Source organism: Struthio camelus, chromosome 12, assembly GCF_040807025.1.
Source record: "Struthio camelus isolate bStrCam1 chromosome 12, bStrCam1.hap1, whole genome shotgun sequence".
Classification (NCBI taxonomy): Eukaryota; Metazoa; Chordata; class Aves; order Struthioniformes; family Struthionidae; genus Struthio; species Struthio camelus.
Window position 1 is genome coordinate 21,842,012 of NC_090953.1, and position 16,418 is coordinate 21,858,429.

At 46.0% G+C, this 16,418-nt stretch overlaps 1 long non-coding RNA gene across 1 annotated transcript in view; it reads left to right on the plus strand.

Moving 5' to 3' along the window:
* Positions 1 to 16,418, plus strand: part of LOC138068851 (uncharacterized) — a 54,984-nt gene that overhangs the window by 33,432 nt on the left and 5,134 nt on the right. Inside the window, exon 3 of the long non-coding RNA XR_011143662.1 lies at positions 13,156 to 13,344. This is a non-coding gene — a long non-coding RNA (uncharacterized lncRNA). The remainder of the gene's footprint in view (positions 1 to 13,155; positions 13,345 to 16,418) is intronic.

Here is a 16,418-nt window from a genome sequence, read left to right on the forward strand (position 1 = left end):
ACAGGGACTGAATAAACCCAAGTGAGAAACTATTCAGGAAAAAGCCACTGAACTGGGAATAGTCAGGCATCTGCTATTCATTTGCTGCTCCATGTTTTTCTGTTTGTCTTCTATTCCGTTCTGCCCTAGTCTCTGCCTATTCCCTGAGCATGTTATAACTGGCTGTGAAAACCTGCCAGGGGGACGCTCTGGAGGCTGTTTGCTTCATAAAGTCACTGCTTTAAACACAAATCTACTTCAGTTGATGCTCTTCTACGCGCTCTCCCACCACAAAGAAAAGCAGGGTCACAGCTGTAGCAGAGCAGACCCCTCTGCTGGCAGCCCCGGTCCTTGTGCCGTGGCTCTTCGCTCCTGCGAGTGGCCGGCTGCCTGGGGGCAGGATGACCCCCTGCTTGAACCCCTCCTCAGGCTGCGCTTAATGAGCCTGTACTTGTAGGGGTCTCTGAGGTCCGGTGTGCGTGTTCATTTTTAGTACAGAAATTTTTCAAAATGGAAGAAACTGCCTAGAAATCCAGGCCCTGTGACTGGCAGCTACAGCGGGAGCAGCTGTGTCTGAACCACTGCTCAGTCCTCCTGTTGAGAATCGGAGTGCTCTGAACGGCAGCCCCTTGTACCCCCCGGGGGCTGTGACGCCTGGCTTTGGGTGGGGAAGCTGGCAGCTAATGAGTGGGAGTCACTTTTTGAAGTGAGATGTTCTCAAGCCGGGTGCATCTGGACTTTTCCTGGCCTGTCCAAGGCCTGCTGGCCCCCTGTCTTCTCCTCACAGTGCCAGGCTTATAGTCAAGCCTACCTTTCTGTCCTGGTGACTTTTCCATGCTTGTCCAGGGCTGCTACAGATCAACTACCTGTGTGAGATTTGGGGCATATTTATCTCTTCCTGTTTTGGGATCAGATTCTGTTCAGATTTCCTAGTCTTGACCCCTACAGCCTATGAAAGTTTTTTTTTTTTTCTTTTAAGGGCTGTTAATAAAGCTCTATTCTCTGTTGCCCTATTTTCCTTTTTTATCCAGAAGCTATTGATTGTCTGCTTGCTAGCAGGAATACCAATGCTTTGTACCAGCATCCTGCCTCTATTTTGACGTCCTAGTCTGTTCCATATTTATAACCACCCTTCAGAGCTATAAATATTTTTCTGACCCGTATCCACTCTACCAAATTTATGAGCTATCTCCCTGGTTAATCCTCCTTTCTTCTGCAAGAAACCTTCCTTCCTTCCTTTTTAAGAAGTTGAAAATAAAAATCTTTTGAGGTCATTGGGAAACTGGATGGTTCCCTAAATCTGCTTCCAATATTTATTACTTGGACCTTTTCAGGGCCTGCATTGTCTGTCTTTTATCCACTCTAGAACGTTTGCCATATGTTAGTTGTCTGTCTCTTCTCAAGTGAATTTCATGACTGTAATGTGCTTTGTGATTTGCTTTTAGACATCCAGATAAGCCATCTTACTCTTCATGAATTCTGCCCTTGACATGTCCTTCTGACGGTGCTTTTTTGGCTCACCAGCCTAATGCTGTGGACAGCATTACAGAATAGCTGAGCTCTGCTTTCATGTTTTCCGTTGTACCACAGTTGTGTCTAGAAGCCACACTGTGATCTTGGATGCATTTACCACCAGGAGGGGCCTTGTCCCGCACACAGAGCCTGTGACAGAGCTGGGAAGACGGTCCCAGGAGGTTCGGCTCGGCTCCTAAACAGTCTCCCAAAGCATCAGCTAGCTGAACCTTGCAACTCATCTAACAGTGCAGTGTGGCTGTGAGTCAAAACGGTGCAGATCTCGGTCATCCTATGAAGAATTATCAAGAATAAGTGTATAATCTGGAGGGCTACCTTAGTTTCCGTGTCTTAAATGGATTTATTAGTGATTTATGCAGGCTTCTTTCCAGGGAAACAGTGATTAAGAAATTGTGGAGATACTAGCAGTGACGCGTCTACTTCTGTAAAGTTATAAGAACATCCCTCGAGGGAGCAGCTGCTGGGAAGGCAGCATTCATGGTCCAGAAAGGCACTGGTGGCAGTGCAATAGCCTGTCGGGGGGCAGCTGCGCTGCTTCTGCTAGCTGACAGGGTCTCAGCAAGAAGTCTCAACAAAGTCAGAAATGCTCAGATCATCCTCATCCTTAAAATCCTGCCCCTGTGCCCAGCTCTGCAGGAAAAGAGCAGAAGGGAATGAGCACAGCTGGGAAAGGCAAAATCTACAAGAGAATGGAAAAGCCTTTTCTAGAAAGGTGAACCCGATGACTTATTTCTTTCCATCATGTTTCCTTTTGCCCATTGTACATACAAAGCTTAAAGTCTTGACTTTATACTTGATTTCAAATAAATTTATATAAACTTCGGTTTCCTACTCTTACAGGCTTGCTTTGAGATCATCTGCTGACAAGGTTCATTTACAAAATAAAGTTTTCACAATATTGACCACGACATGGCCAGCACCCAGCAAGGATTTCTGAGTTAAAGCTGGCTTCTCCTCTGCTGAGAGCATGACTGGGGAAAAGGTATAATGGTAAAGAAGCCAAAAAAAGGTGACCGGAAAGAACTGCGATATTGCTTTGGAGACAGGTTTTCTAGATATCAGTCAGCGAGGTAGCTTTGCGCATTAAAAGCACAATACCTATTTTAAACCTGGATGAAAGGCATTTTGCTACCATCTCATTGATTTGCTGTAAACCAGGTCTAACATCAAGCTAAGCCCTCACAAGCAAGCGCTTACCAAAGGCTGTGATGGAAGCGGAAAGGAAGGCAGTTAGTACAAGATCACGTTTTGCATTGCATTTAAAGTGTTATTATCTTCATGGTATAGCAGGAGGGGCTGTGTAAACTTAGTGCAAACTGCAAGGATGCACTCTTGTGGCTAAGAGGTGCTATACAGGGAAGAGGTGGAGTTGAAATCACCGTCTTTGTGTTAGAAAATTGAACGTTATCACTCAAATAAGCAAAAGAGATGAATCCGTAGAATGTGAATCTGGAGGAGATTCACTGCCTGAAGATATTGCATTAGCTACCAGAAGGTCGCTGGAGCTTTGCTTTGCTCTGCTGGAGATTGCATTTGTACTTTGTTTTTCTGAACTTCATAGGGGCAGAGGCTGTTCAGCCTGCATTGGTGCTTGGTCCGCCTTGTCAGATGCTCACAGCTGCCTGCCAAACAGCTATTTATCTCTGTGGCTTGCAGCGGGGGAGCTGTCAAAGGGCAGAAGTCAGTGCAGACATAGCCAGCTGTCTCCTCGAGGCACGCTGCATGCTTTAGTGAGCTTGCAAACCATGAGACTCTGTCCCTGCTGCCTTTTGTCTGCAGAGGATAGAAAAACCCCACAGTGGAGGCTGTACATGATTGTCTCCTGCCCCTGCCTTGCGATACTGCCAGTGTTTGTGAGCGAGGGTGCCAGGAGAGGTTGACAGGGGAAGCGGCCAGTGGCCAATGTAACTGTGAAGTATCGTCACTGACCCCTGAGCAGCAAAATCAGAGCTAGGGGAAAAGGAACTCAAGAACTCGCCAAGAAGAACCACGGGCTGCTTGTGGTGAGCTGCTGGGAGACTCTGGGCAAGTGTTTTAAAGGTGTTTAGGTGCCTGCTGATACGGTGGAGTTTTGAACCTCCTCAGAGAACCAGTCAATGCCCAGGGACTCTTTTTAAACCTTCCTTTTGGTCTTTGTTCCTCCTCCATAGCTCACAGCAGATCCTGTGCTTTTTCTCTCCCTGATTACCTGCCTTGTCTGTTCAGAGTGGTTCTTTTTCATCTCTTTGCTCATGTGTGACTGAAAAGCCACATCTCATCTCTGCTGTTTTAGGGGCCTCCATGCTACAAATACGTATCAGTAACAATTCCTTGCTGAGGGAGACAGGGTTATTTGCAGACTGTTTATGTTAGGTACTAATGCTAAAAATGTTTGAGATGATACACAGATCACTGGCAGAGTATTTTCCAAACATTTCTTACCACATTCTGTGAAAGAAGCAGAAAGAAATATGCAGTAGTCAGCAGACAGCTAAAGCAGTAACATAACACATTTCTTTGATATCAGCCTTTTAAGAGCATTGTAGCCAAGTCTGCCAGGCAGTTGGCTTGATTGTGACTGCGATATACAGATCCCAGGTACCGACGCCAACACTCGACATACCTATGCAGGAAAACATAGTCTGTAAGGCTGCCTGTGCTCATCCTACAGTCTTCTTCTGAAAATAAGTGGCTCTGCCCAGCTTCCGAGAGACTCAAAGCTACCACGCAGACAGTTGCCGGGAGAGAGCAGGACTTTCCAGGACATGTGGTGTGTAATAGCTCTACAGCCACCATGAAGCATCATCCCAAAGGGTCAGACAGGTTGAGAATGATCCAATGCAGCCAGCATGAAGGAAGGAGCTTCCAGCGACTATTGGACTTCTTCCTCCATGACGCTGGGCACACTCTCACCTGTGTGGCCTCCCAGGGTCTTGTACACAACTAAGCTATAGCGAGTACGAGGGTCCAGGTTCTGGCTAACACAGAGGCCATTTGGATCCCTATGGCTGGATAAAAGGCCTGGAAGGAGTAGAAACGTCACTAGAGGTTGAGTAACTAACTTAAGTGGGCAACTTTGTTTAATAGATAATGTGGAGCATTCAAATAAGCCCTTTCCATTTGGACATTTGATGTATTAGCATATGTGGGCAACCTGCTCTAGATGACCCAGCTTGAGCAGGGGCGTTGGACCAGATGATCCCGAGAGGTGCCTTACAACACCGGCTGTTCTGTGCCTGTTAGATAGGAACATGAGGTTGATTAAGACCCATTTGAACGTTCCCAGCATTCCTAGTTGAAGACAAGTTGGGGAAAAAGTGAAATAAACAGAATATTAAAAGGAAGAAGTAGTCATGGAGAATTAATGACTGTCTCTACTTCTCCAAACTCTGCATTGTTTCTCTGTGCCAAACGTGCAGTTTAATCAAATGGAACAGATTAGCTTTGGAATGTCAACAAGAACATATTTTCCTCTTAAAACATTAAATTGTAACCATCGCCAATGGATCGTCACTGGAGGCTGTACGTCAAACTGTCTGCGCTGCACTCAGATGATGAGACCCTTCACCACAACTCCCTGTAGCTATCATACAAAATGATGTATGATAGCTGGCCCACCCAAGGCTGAGCCAAAGCAAATACTACAAATACTGGCAAACAGATGAAGGCTATGTGAACGTTTGGGAAAAGATTTCTAGACACTTTTCCAAAATGTATAAGACTGTGTTTTAAAGTAGAGTGAAATGATAAGGGACCTTTAATTCTGTACTAGAAATACCACAGATTTTTTTCTAAGGTATTGAACAAGAAAATCAAAGTGATTTAAACTAACAGAAGCAGTCATCTAGAAAGAGTACTCTTTGCTTGAACTTTATAGTTCACTTGAATTCAAGATCTATTACCTGAACTACGCACATCAGCTTCCAGGAGAAGAGCAGAGCCCTTCCATGGCAACTCATAAGGAATCGTCTTTGAAGGTCCAGTTTTTGGCATCCTCTGGATGAACACAGACCCATAGCAACTGCAGTGACTTAACCAAAACGCTCCAGGTCTACCTCATTGTCACTGACTTCTTGTGCTGAGATACCTGCCAAAGAGTGTAGTGCTTGCATGACCTTCTGAAAACTAACCCAAATATCTTAAGAATATTAAGAATTATGTTCTTTCTTGCCCCCCCCCAAATTTTCAGACACAAATATTTCCTTTTTATGCTAATGCTTTACAGATTTTCAGAATGTGACAGATTTCCAGAGGAAATGGAAATTGTGAAGCAAAAATACCCATTTTATCGAACATGTAAATATACTGTCTGCCCATGTCTCCCATCAGATTGGCTGCCTTCAAGCCCAACTCCAGTCCTCTGGGGAGTCCTATCACACGGCTGAGAGCTGGGCTCCCGCAGTGCAATCAGCAGGCCACAGCTGGTGATCTTCTTTGAAAGCTGTTCCTCTCACGCCATCTCCTGGTCAGCTGTTTGGGATTAACCGTATCTGGGTCTGAGAGATCTCCTTTTAACCTTTCCCTGCTCTGCTGCCCACTGGAGGTGAATCAAGATGAAAAGATGTCCTAGTTTTGTGGAAGTATTACTGCGCTCTTTCCTTCTTGTTTCTTTTGCTTTCCCCTGACTTTTGATGAACAGCAAATAAGTGATGCAGATGGCACTTGCTTATGAATAAATATGTGGAATAAAGTTGATAATACTAAGCAGCAAGACTGCTCACGGCTACACAACTCTCAGAAAATGCCATGAGCCCTGTCCCTGTCCAGACAGACTTAGAAGCTCTACGTGTATGGGATGGTCTCTTGAGGCAGGCTTTTTTATAAAGGGTGGCAAAAATTAGCACCAAGGAGTTTAATGAAGTTATAGCTCCATAATTTCTCACACTGGAGTTCCTTGTAGCTTCCTCCATCTACAGTGTCTCGAGCTGGCCGGACAGAGGAGTCGAGAGCAGGTGCCTTCTTGGGGGCGTTCAGATCTTGCCTTTGGGGACTGCGGAGTAATCAGTCCGTGTGCATTTTTTCCATTATAAAAAGAGGAGCCATAGGTTGCTGCATACGCTGTTACCCAGCTTGGTGGTTTTAAAAGAACGTAAGCAAGTACTAAATAGAAATTATGTTGCTCGCTGAATTTTTATGCTCCAACCATCGTTTAACCTGTGGAGATGACGTTATGTTTCCTTAACTGACTTTGAAATTGCCACAGACTGTGGTTGTCTGGGAACTTGTGCTCTTACCTTGTGTTACAGAAGGAGGCTCTGCCTTCTACACCTAAAGAGGGACAGGCAATTTGAAATGCAATCACTTTTTAAAAAAGTTAAAGGAGTTCTTGATACTACACATTCTCCACCAGCTGCTTTGAGTGGATTATAATCGCATTTTTCTTTTCTTTTTCTTTTTTTTTAATGTTGTTCTCCTCTGTGCTGGTGTGTGAAAAACCCACACAAACAACAGGGGAAAATGATTGACAGTCTTGGGGAAGCACTGAAATCCTGTAAAAGGCTGCCAGGCACACAGAGCAAACTAATGTTAACAACTGGAAACGAATTATTTTTAGACAATTACATTTTTTGTAATAGGAGCCAAGAGGATGCTGACGGATGTGTGATTTTTGAGACCAGGGGACAGTGTCCCCTTTACAGTGGAGGTTCTCCTTCTTGAAAGGCTGAGTTTAAAATCTGCTTGTTGCTGCTCTGTGACCAGCGTGGTCCTCTGGAAATTTCAAATGCTGGAAAGAGGAGCAGCTTCCACAAAGACTTTATTTTGGAAGGTTTCACTATCTTTGCTCGCTTCCCTGGATGGTGCCAGTAAGGCAGAGCTCTGCCGCTGGCGTCGTGGAGAATTCCTGGCCTATGGGGACACCTCTCTTTTGAGCTCGTAGTCCCCAAGGCCTCTGTCACCAGTGCTGAGGTGGGCAGAGCCGCCGACCAGCCCGAGGCAGCCTGACCAGCTGGGTGCTGCGCCCCTGGCAGCAGCGGTCCCCGGCTCGTCCCCTCCGGTGCCGCGGGGCCCGTCCGGGAGGGCCCTGGTGTGGTGCTGTGTGGCTGGGCGAGCCTCCTCAGGACATTAGGCCTGACCTGCAGCTTATGGGTGGTGTCACACAAATATCGGCCTGGTATCCTAGTATGAAAAAAGTTTGGAAACCCTCCTTCAGGGTATGTATTCTCAGCTCAAATCCCATCTGAGCTCTTAGTCACAAAAAGCAAATGAGAAATTCAGGCAGATGGAAGCCCCTCAAAGAACGTACAATATTTTATCTCCCCAAAGGATTTTGACAAGTTATTTAGTGTCGTGCATTTTTCTGCCATCTCTGTCTGGTCTTTGAGGTTCAATTCAAACTGAACTCGTTAGAGGTTCTGCGTTTCATCGTGGGGGGCCTGGAGTTGCCTTTTTGCATTTCTAGTGACAACAGCAGCGGTATAGAGCAACAAACACATGAAAAGCTCTGTTTGGGTCAGGAGGTATTCACTGCCTAGCCCTTGCGATAGGCCCTAAGCTCGTGATATCTACTTTCAGGTACCAAAACATAGCTCTGTAGCTCCTTTTCTGCATATGCAGCCCCCAGCGTTGTTGCTTGGTGTGTGACTGTCTAGAGTTAGCTTCCAGAGGAGACTCAGCAGGCACGTCTCAGGCTGTGAAGGTCTCACGTGAGGCTGCAGCCATCAAGTAGGAGCGGTTGTTTTCATAGAGGTATTTGCAGCTGCTAAAAAACCTATATCTCTGCAATGCAGCAATCATATGAAATCAAAGCGTTGGATTCAAACAGGAGATTTGTGGATGAGTAAGTTTGAAGTTCAGTCATTTTGCCTCATAGGAGGTTAGCAAAGCTTTTAAAAAGCTTTGCAGTTTCACTTTTTCTTGCTTGGAGCAAACACCAAAAGCTCCAGGCTCCTGAGAAATGTGTGCAGGCTTGTCTGCCACGCAGTCCTTCTTCTGAAGCAGGGCAGGCAGAGGCTGACCTGCGAGCTGTGTTTCTCTTGCATGTGCAGTGAAGTCAGGCATCCAGAGACTTTGCATGGCTCCTGAAAGCGTTTCTAATCTACCCCAGAAAGGAGAGCTCGGGGGGCCGTGAGGACCGTGGCTGTGGCCACACGCTTTCAGCAAGAGCATGGTTCCCTGCTGCCCTGGCGTTTGCACCTGCGACGGTGAGCAGGCAAAGCCACCCAAGCTGGGCAGAGGCTGTGGGACCCAGTTTGTGACAAACGATGGCCTGCAGCCCCGTGTGACAGCAAAATAGGCCCGTTTGCTCGTATTACTGGGGCTATTTGTGGAGGTGCTGCCGTAGCTGCTGCTGAGCTGGGGCAAAAGGTTGCTCTCGGGCTCCTCGTCTCCCGGCCCTCGTGGCGATTTGTGCTCTGCCACCACAGCCGTGCGGACAGTCGCTCCCTAACCCACTTGTGTCAGCAGGAGGCAGCTTACGTTCAGTCTTTTTTATAGGGGATAAGTAGCCTGGAGGCCAGGTTCTCTCTCTGAACCTGAATTACAGTAATAGCCTGCAACATTCGTGTTATGCACTGCTGAAGTGCGTGCGATCAGCTCCTGGCTGGACTTAATGCCCCTGTAAGTAAAAGAGGCATAGAACAAAAAGCATAAGATTTTGTAAGCAAATAGTCCCTTGGAAATCTGGCCTGTTCCTGGAAGAGTTAACTCATTTAGAAACCTTTTAGCGAGCCATATTGATTACACGGATGTGTTCGCAGCAGCTGCAGACGTTGCAGTAACAATGAACGGAGGCAGTTGATCAGTGCGTCAGTTATTTTCCTGGGATAAAAACAAGCTTTAATTGAACTAATGATGATGGGCTCAATCTGATGTTGAAGCTCTCTGGCCATCACAAAATTATCTTGCAGTGAGCTCATCTGTTTTGCAAGGAGGAGACTCATAATCTCATAGGTTGGAAAATGTGCTGGTTATTTATAGTCAGTGATTTTATTTGTAAGGAATATCATGACTTCACAAGTGCAGTGGCACTAATCTCCCTGGTAAAGCGTTTTACCCTCGTCTAAAGGGAGCTGTTTGCTGCAACGGGCACCCCTTACTTAACAGGGCCATTGAACAGATTTGCACCACTGGCTCTCACTGGCTTGGAAAAGCAACAGGTGAATCACTACGTCCTGAACGCATAGCGGCTGAGAACCGACTGCTCTCTGGAAATGAGCCGGTGGGATGCAGTGACACAGAGGAGACCACATTCCTAACCGAAGTGCCTGGGCTGGCACGTGAGCTGTGGAGAAGGCACCGCGACCCCTGGCTGCTGGAGCCCTGCGAGTGGTGGTGGCCATCCTCAGCGCGCAAGTGGGCTGGTCTTATTACTAAGAGAAGGGTGGTAAGAGAGTCTGCTTCTTCCCAGCTGTCTCCTGTCCAGCTCCAGACTAGCTAGTCTGGAGTTAGCTTTGGTCTTCCATAGGTATATATTTGTTTTTGGCACCTGCCCCCATGACCACCCATAGGGATGAAAATACCCTTCTGGTTACATTTGTGCAGACGGCTGAGAAGCATGAGGTGAGCTGGAGGACATCTCTGAGAGATGAGACAGCTGGCAGCTAGGCCAAACAGAGTACGAGTTAATCGTGAAGCAGAGGTGAAGTGGTGTTTCTGGGAGGACCAGTGAACCCCTAGTGATCACTGCTGGTGAACCCCTAGTGATCACTGCTGGCATGGGAGGAAGGAGCCTGGGGAGTTGAGACTTGCTTCTCTTGGAGTTTTGTTGGCAAACTCGTTGTCCTGTTGACAGGACCTCAAGGCCTTGAGCGTGGTCTCAGGGCAAAATGTGTTTTCAGCAGGATATGGTCCAGCCCCATGACGGAGGAAATGAGCCATGAGGGCTCCCTGGACGGGGGACGGGGCTCACAGCCCCACGCTGCTGCTCTGAACCTGGTTCGGGGCCTCCTGCCTTGCAGCCGCGGTGTCCCTCAGCTGCTGGCAAGCTGCCAGGCTGTGGACAAGTAGATACACAAGCAAGGGATTCGCAGGATGAGCTGGGACTGTGTCAGCTAAAAAGGCTAAATGTAATAGCGTTCCTTTAAATCATAATCTTTCATGTAATATCACACTTAGTTGTCATAGAAACCATGGCATCACCAAGATTTACAGCTCCGATCCAGCCAAACAGTTGAGCATTTGCTTTTAATATAAAGTATGCGCTTAAATCCCAGTTATTCCTGTGGCGCTGCTTGTGTGCCTAGAGCAAAGCCTGCACTTCGGTTTTTCACTGGATGACAGCGATGCGGCTGACTAAAACCCTCTGGTTGTTTTAATTAAGCCAAAACAACATGCAGGTGTCAGTCAGCAAAATTACAAATACAGGACTGGCTTAAAGACATCATAAATACAAGGCTTTTAGGAGACTATATTGGAGACTGAATGCTAGATTAGATCACATCCCTGCCTCTGCTTCTGCAGCCTTAAGAAACATTAGTATAACCTGGTCTATTTTCATAATTATTTCCAACACAAACACTGGCCGTCTTTTAATTCAATTGATTGTATTAAGAGAATAACATTTTTTAAACGATTCTAGAAAACGTAGAACTTTGATCATAGTTTCAGCTTAACATACGCAATCGTACTTCCACATCAAATAACTGTTTTGATATTGCCACTCACAGGATATTTTGTGTTTTTCTTCAAAGACTAAGTTTCTGAATTGGGTATTTAAGAATTGCGGTTTGCTTTATTAAGGACTCAAAGTGGCCGAGGAAAGCATGAAAATATGATCCTTATATCTCCAGTGAAACAAAACAAAACCTGGAGACGAGTAGAGAACCCTACCTGTATTTTAGTTTGAAGATATGAGATTTTTAAAACATCTTTTAATTGGGGACCATGACTCACGTGTCTTTCGACAGGAGCCAATATTAAATATTCTTTTCAATCCCTATTGCAAATACATTTGAAAAATAACACGTAACATTTTACTCATTTACATTAACTTCAGTATTTTGTTCCTCAAATCATATCACTGACAAAACACTCAGGCACTTCTTCAGCGAGTACGTGTCGTCCTTGAGATGGGAACTCATGCGGAGCTCACTGAAGGCGACGGGCAGGCCTCCGCTGGAGCCCGCTAGGCTACTTATGAGAATTAAGCAAGTGGTTTATTCCATATGTTAGAATATATTCTGTACGTTCCTAGCTTATAATTCATGTCCTTTGGTCCTGGGAGTCGCATGGAGTTATTTTTAGTCCTCTGGCTGGCTGATTCGGGTAACAAAGCAGTGAGAAGCCTGAATTAATCAGCACCGGATCAAGAATCCGTTAAAAGTCAGTGCTTTGGCTAATTTCAGTGGTTGATGACTGGACGTAGCCACAGCCATTACAGCCACCCGAGCAGGTGAGACATTCACGTTTGGCCTGTGTTTGTGCCAAGGAGGCCTGTTTGGCAGATCTGCCGCAGGGGACGGCGTTCACGACTTCACCATGGGTTCGGTGTATTTGTGACGTTTCCTGTCGGTGGGAAAACAAGAAGATCCCAAAGGCATAAGCCTCCGAGAAACTGAAAGCAGACTAATAGACGTGGCTGAGTCGCGATTCAGTTCCAATTCAATGTTTGTGGACAAATCTTTCTGCTATTTACTGAGCTCCACCAGCTGGTAAATCACTGTGCATTTCTGAAGCTCTTCTTGTAAAAAGCTAAAATTTGGTGAATGAAAAAGAGCCTGAAAATGCTATTGGCTAATCTCCTTGCCTGGAGAGGAAGCTATGAGCCTTTGTATACCTGCAAAGATAAATCAGGGAATATTCTGTTGATTTTACTGATTCTGCAGTACCTGGACAAAAAGACAGGATCTTACCTATAAAATCATTGTATTAAATAGCCAGATTGATGTAAAGAATGAATGAGTTCTAGTCGGCCATACTCACTCACAAGGCCAACAGCCACAGCGGGATAGTTCCCCAGATTAGATATTTGGATTAATAGTACTGTATAAATTTCTTTAACTTAAGCCCAGGAAGCTGAGGAAGAGACAGGCAAGGGGAACAGTAAAGCACTTTTGTCTGTCTGTCTTACAGGGCTTGTCGAGAGATGGCTTGGGTTTTGGCAAAAGCTCTGCAGCTCAGAAGTCAGCCTGTTTCGGCACATTCCCTGCCTTCTTCCCTTTTGGGTGATAGATAAAATGTGATTGACCGTCCTGAATGCAAGGAAACAATTTGAGAGCGCAGAAATGGGTGCCTGCTCTCTTTTGTCGGTATCTCTTCTTTAGCTTCAGGCTTGCCAGCATTACCGTTATTTTTCTCTCCCAAGCACAGAAAGAATTAACCCCTCCAGACCTGGTGGGCCTGCACCCACCTCCCGACCCAGGCCTGAGTGCTCTGCAGGCACCCACCTGAGGTCAGCGGGTGGCACACAGCAGCCTGGACCTGCACCCTGTGCCACAGGAGCCCTGGGCTGGAGGCAGCTGTGAGAGCAAAGTCCCTTTGGGGAAGACTTGTTTTTGATCCTCTCCCTGCAGCAAAATTGCTCAGCACTAGATGGTAGTGTGTGCTCACCGAAAAATGCCAGCATTGCTGGTGGGATCTGTGAGAAATCCTCCCTGAGCCTCCTCAGGGGTATTAGTGCTGTCAGGAACATACCAAAAATTAAAACTGGGTTGTCAACGTGGTGAGACACGTTTGCTCCTTGGGGAGATTTCTAAGCATTCTCTAATCAACGTTTCTTTGCTACAGCTCACCTTGTCCAGCTCTCTGTGTCTCCATGAAATCACAGCTTTATCCTGCCTTTCCTACCTGCCTGCCTCGGACCAGTCCTGTCCTTGCTGGACCGTTCTCAGGAGGCTCTTCGGCACATGGCGTTCCCGGGGAGATTTCCACTGCCCCTCACATCACTGTGGCAGGAAGCGTTGGGACGACATTCAGGTCACGTTTTCCTTTTTGCAGTTTAATTTCATTTTTCATGCTTAAATCCTCAGCTTCCTGCATATATCAATACTAAATAATCCCTCTCTTTGCTTAGTGCTTGCAGCCTGCAGATACTGCAAGCCAGAACACACATGCAGGGCCCTGCAAACCACATGTGCTCTCGGTTATGTGATCTGGCCATGTGCTAATGTGGGGATGATAAAGACCCTTTAACTCCTTCCCTCCAGCCCTATTCTTCTCCTCCTGTGCCCGTGGAAGCTAGTGGGTTGTCCCTATTTAACCACTCTTTAGTTAAGGTGTTCATATGAGGCTGGTTCTTCAAGATGGTTACATCTTCCTTAGCCAGATAAGGGACATGTTAGACTCTTGTCTAAGGAAAAAATAGTCATGGTGAGTATATTGCCACACTCTGCGTTCCTGTAGTTGTCACACAGATGCTATGTTATTCGGAGGTTGCTCTGTGTTGTACCTGGAGCTAAAGCAAGTGCTTACAAGACTGAGGCTCAGGAGTATGTAAAGGAGGATCCTAGCGAGGTCTGACTGCATCTGAGGAGCTAGCTCTAGTGTTTAGCCCTTTTAAATCTCTCTTCAGAAATCTGTCCTCCAAGTCCAGCACTGTGCTCTAATTTTTGATAATTTTCTGTGAGATCACAGTGCAGTGCTCCAGGTATGGTTTTGCCTCTGGTGTTTATAAAGGAGCTTTCCTTCCTTTGTGCAGCGATACTGGCATACAGCACCTAATGGTACCCTGACCTTGTTCTTACTGCCATATGAAGGAGTAAATTCATGTCAACTTTGTGGTTCTCTGTCATCTCAGCTCCAGCCAGACCTTGCTGTTTTCCAGGTTTCTACCTCTGTTAGGATTCTGCACGCACACATCATGTATATTATAATTTGCACTGGTTTTCAAAGCTGAGTTAGACTTGCATAAGACTTGTTTGACCATCTGTCTGTCCTGTTGTTCTACTCCCGAATAACTCCTGAACCTGTTGGCCAGTTTAACCTAAATTCCATAGAAACCTAGAGGTCTTAAAATATTACATTCCACAAATTTTGTAAAAATGAGTAACTAACTAGAGGAGTGAAAGTGTTCCCCCTCTGGGAAATACTGCTAGAACCGAGGTCTTATCCTGTCTACAAACCAGAGCTCACCTGCACATACTTACTGGCCAGGCAAAATATACTCTGAAACCAGCCACAGCATCTGCTGCCCCTTCCTTAGCCAACACAGGTGGCAGATATGGGAGGAGATTTAGAGAATCCTTTTGAAAGGGTAAGTGTGGAGGTACGGGGAGGGGGATTGGGGAAGGGTGGGGAGACTTATAGCATGAGACCAAATGGGATGCAATGTGATGGTGATATAAAAATCTATAGGAAATCAGGATTCACTAGGCTTGTGGCTTACAGATCAGGGGTCTGTTTGGTCTTTTACCATTTCTGATTTTTCTGCACCTCTTGGAATTATTTCTTTGTCCTCATTATTATTCAAAATGCCTTTCACTTTGTATCGTCTGATAATTTCATCAGTCATCGTCTCTTCTAGATCACTATGAAATTTTTGAGATCAGCTCTGACACAGCGCTACCATAATCAGTTTTAAACACATGAAATACCTTTTCTCTGCTCAGTAATTTGCTACTTTTGTTCGCTCTTCACAGTTTCTTAAGCCAGTTCTCAAGCTATGTGGGTGCTGTTATGTCAAAAGAGATGTGAAAAATGTTATATTCAAATGCTTGTGATTCAGTCTTTCAACATTTTTTTAAAGCCAAATACGTCGGTTCTGCTGCTTCCCTTTCGTTCACTGATGTTGTAAAGCTATAGGAGGTTCCCTTCTTTATAAACTCCAGAGCAAACAGAACTGCTTGTGAGCCTGTTATCCTTTAGCTGCTTTAGTGGCTTTTTGTGCTCAGAATTTGTTCCTACTGGGAAAAGAATCAGATTTATAACGTGGTAATTGCTAGAATCATTCTTCTTTTCTTAAGTGTGGCATTGCATTTAAATCTCTGAGACTGCTGTTTTTTGTGACTTTCTCTCAGTAATAAAGTAACTTTTCATCCTTAGGTCATCTTTATAATGTCTGTATATGGAGAAAATTGTCTTATCTTTTCTGTTCTTCTTTCATCCATACAGATATAAGGGTAAACTTTCCAAAGTACTTAACCACTTTTTTCAGTGCTGGATCTAGATCTACCAACTTTGATTTTCAGTGTTTGGCATTTAAAGATCATTAGAAGTAGAGTATGTAAAAAAGCCATACCAGAGCTTGATAGCTCTTGACTTGTAGTTGATGGACCCCTGTGGCCTGCAAATCAGAGAAAAGTTGAAAATCACTCATCTGGCTTGCCAGTATCTTAACTGTCATGGATTTTTCATGGCCTTGGCAAAGCATTGCCGGTCCTTTTGTGGTGACAGTAGGAGCGAAGTGCTTATGGTACGTTAGGTACATTAAGGAGCAACTTGACTGACACCAAACCTGTTCCATAAGACCATCATCCTCCACTGAAACGGGTGCGACACCTCTCACCGCTTCCCAAAGGCTCAGACCCAAGCCCCCTTCCACCCCACCTGCTCCACGTCCCCTGGAGCGCTGCCAGCACAGAGGAACAGACACCACAGCAGTGGGGCTCTGGCAGTCCTTGCAGCGCTTTCCCTGCTCCCCTTGGGCAGGGAGAGCATTGGGGTAGGACAGGGCACGGCCAAGAGAGCAGAGTAGTGCCTGGTTCAGCCTGCGACGAGGCTGGGCGCAGGCCTGCTCCACAACGGGCCCCAGGCTCGGCGTGCCTTAGCTCTTCTCAGAGAGAAGCTGGGCTCAGCTGATAACCTGGGCATCAGCAGGACAAATCCCAGCGTGGAAAAATCCCAGCAGGACAAATCTCAGCACTGGCACCAGCTCACTGTGTACCTTTGAGAAAGTCTCTTCCTAGGCTGCCTCAGAAATTAAGTTAGCTGAGTTACTGCAGTGGTGGAGCATGGTCAGGTCCTGAAAATGTCTGTGCATCGAGTTCGGCAGTGACAGTATTTCCCAAAAGGTTTCTGACTTCCCCCATCTATAAAACGAAGATGCATCCTGT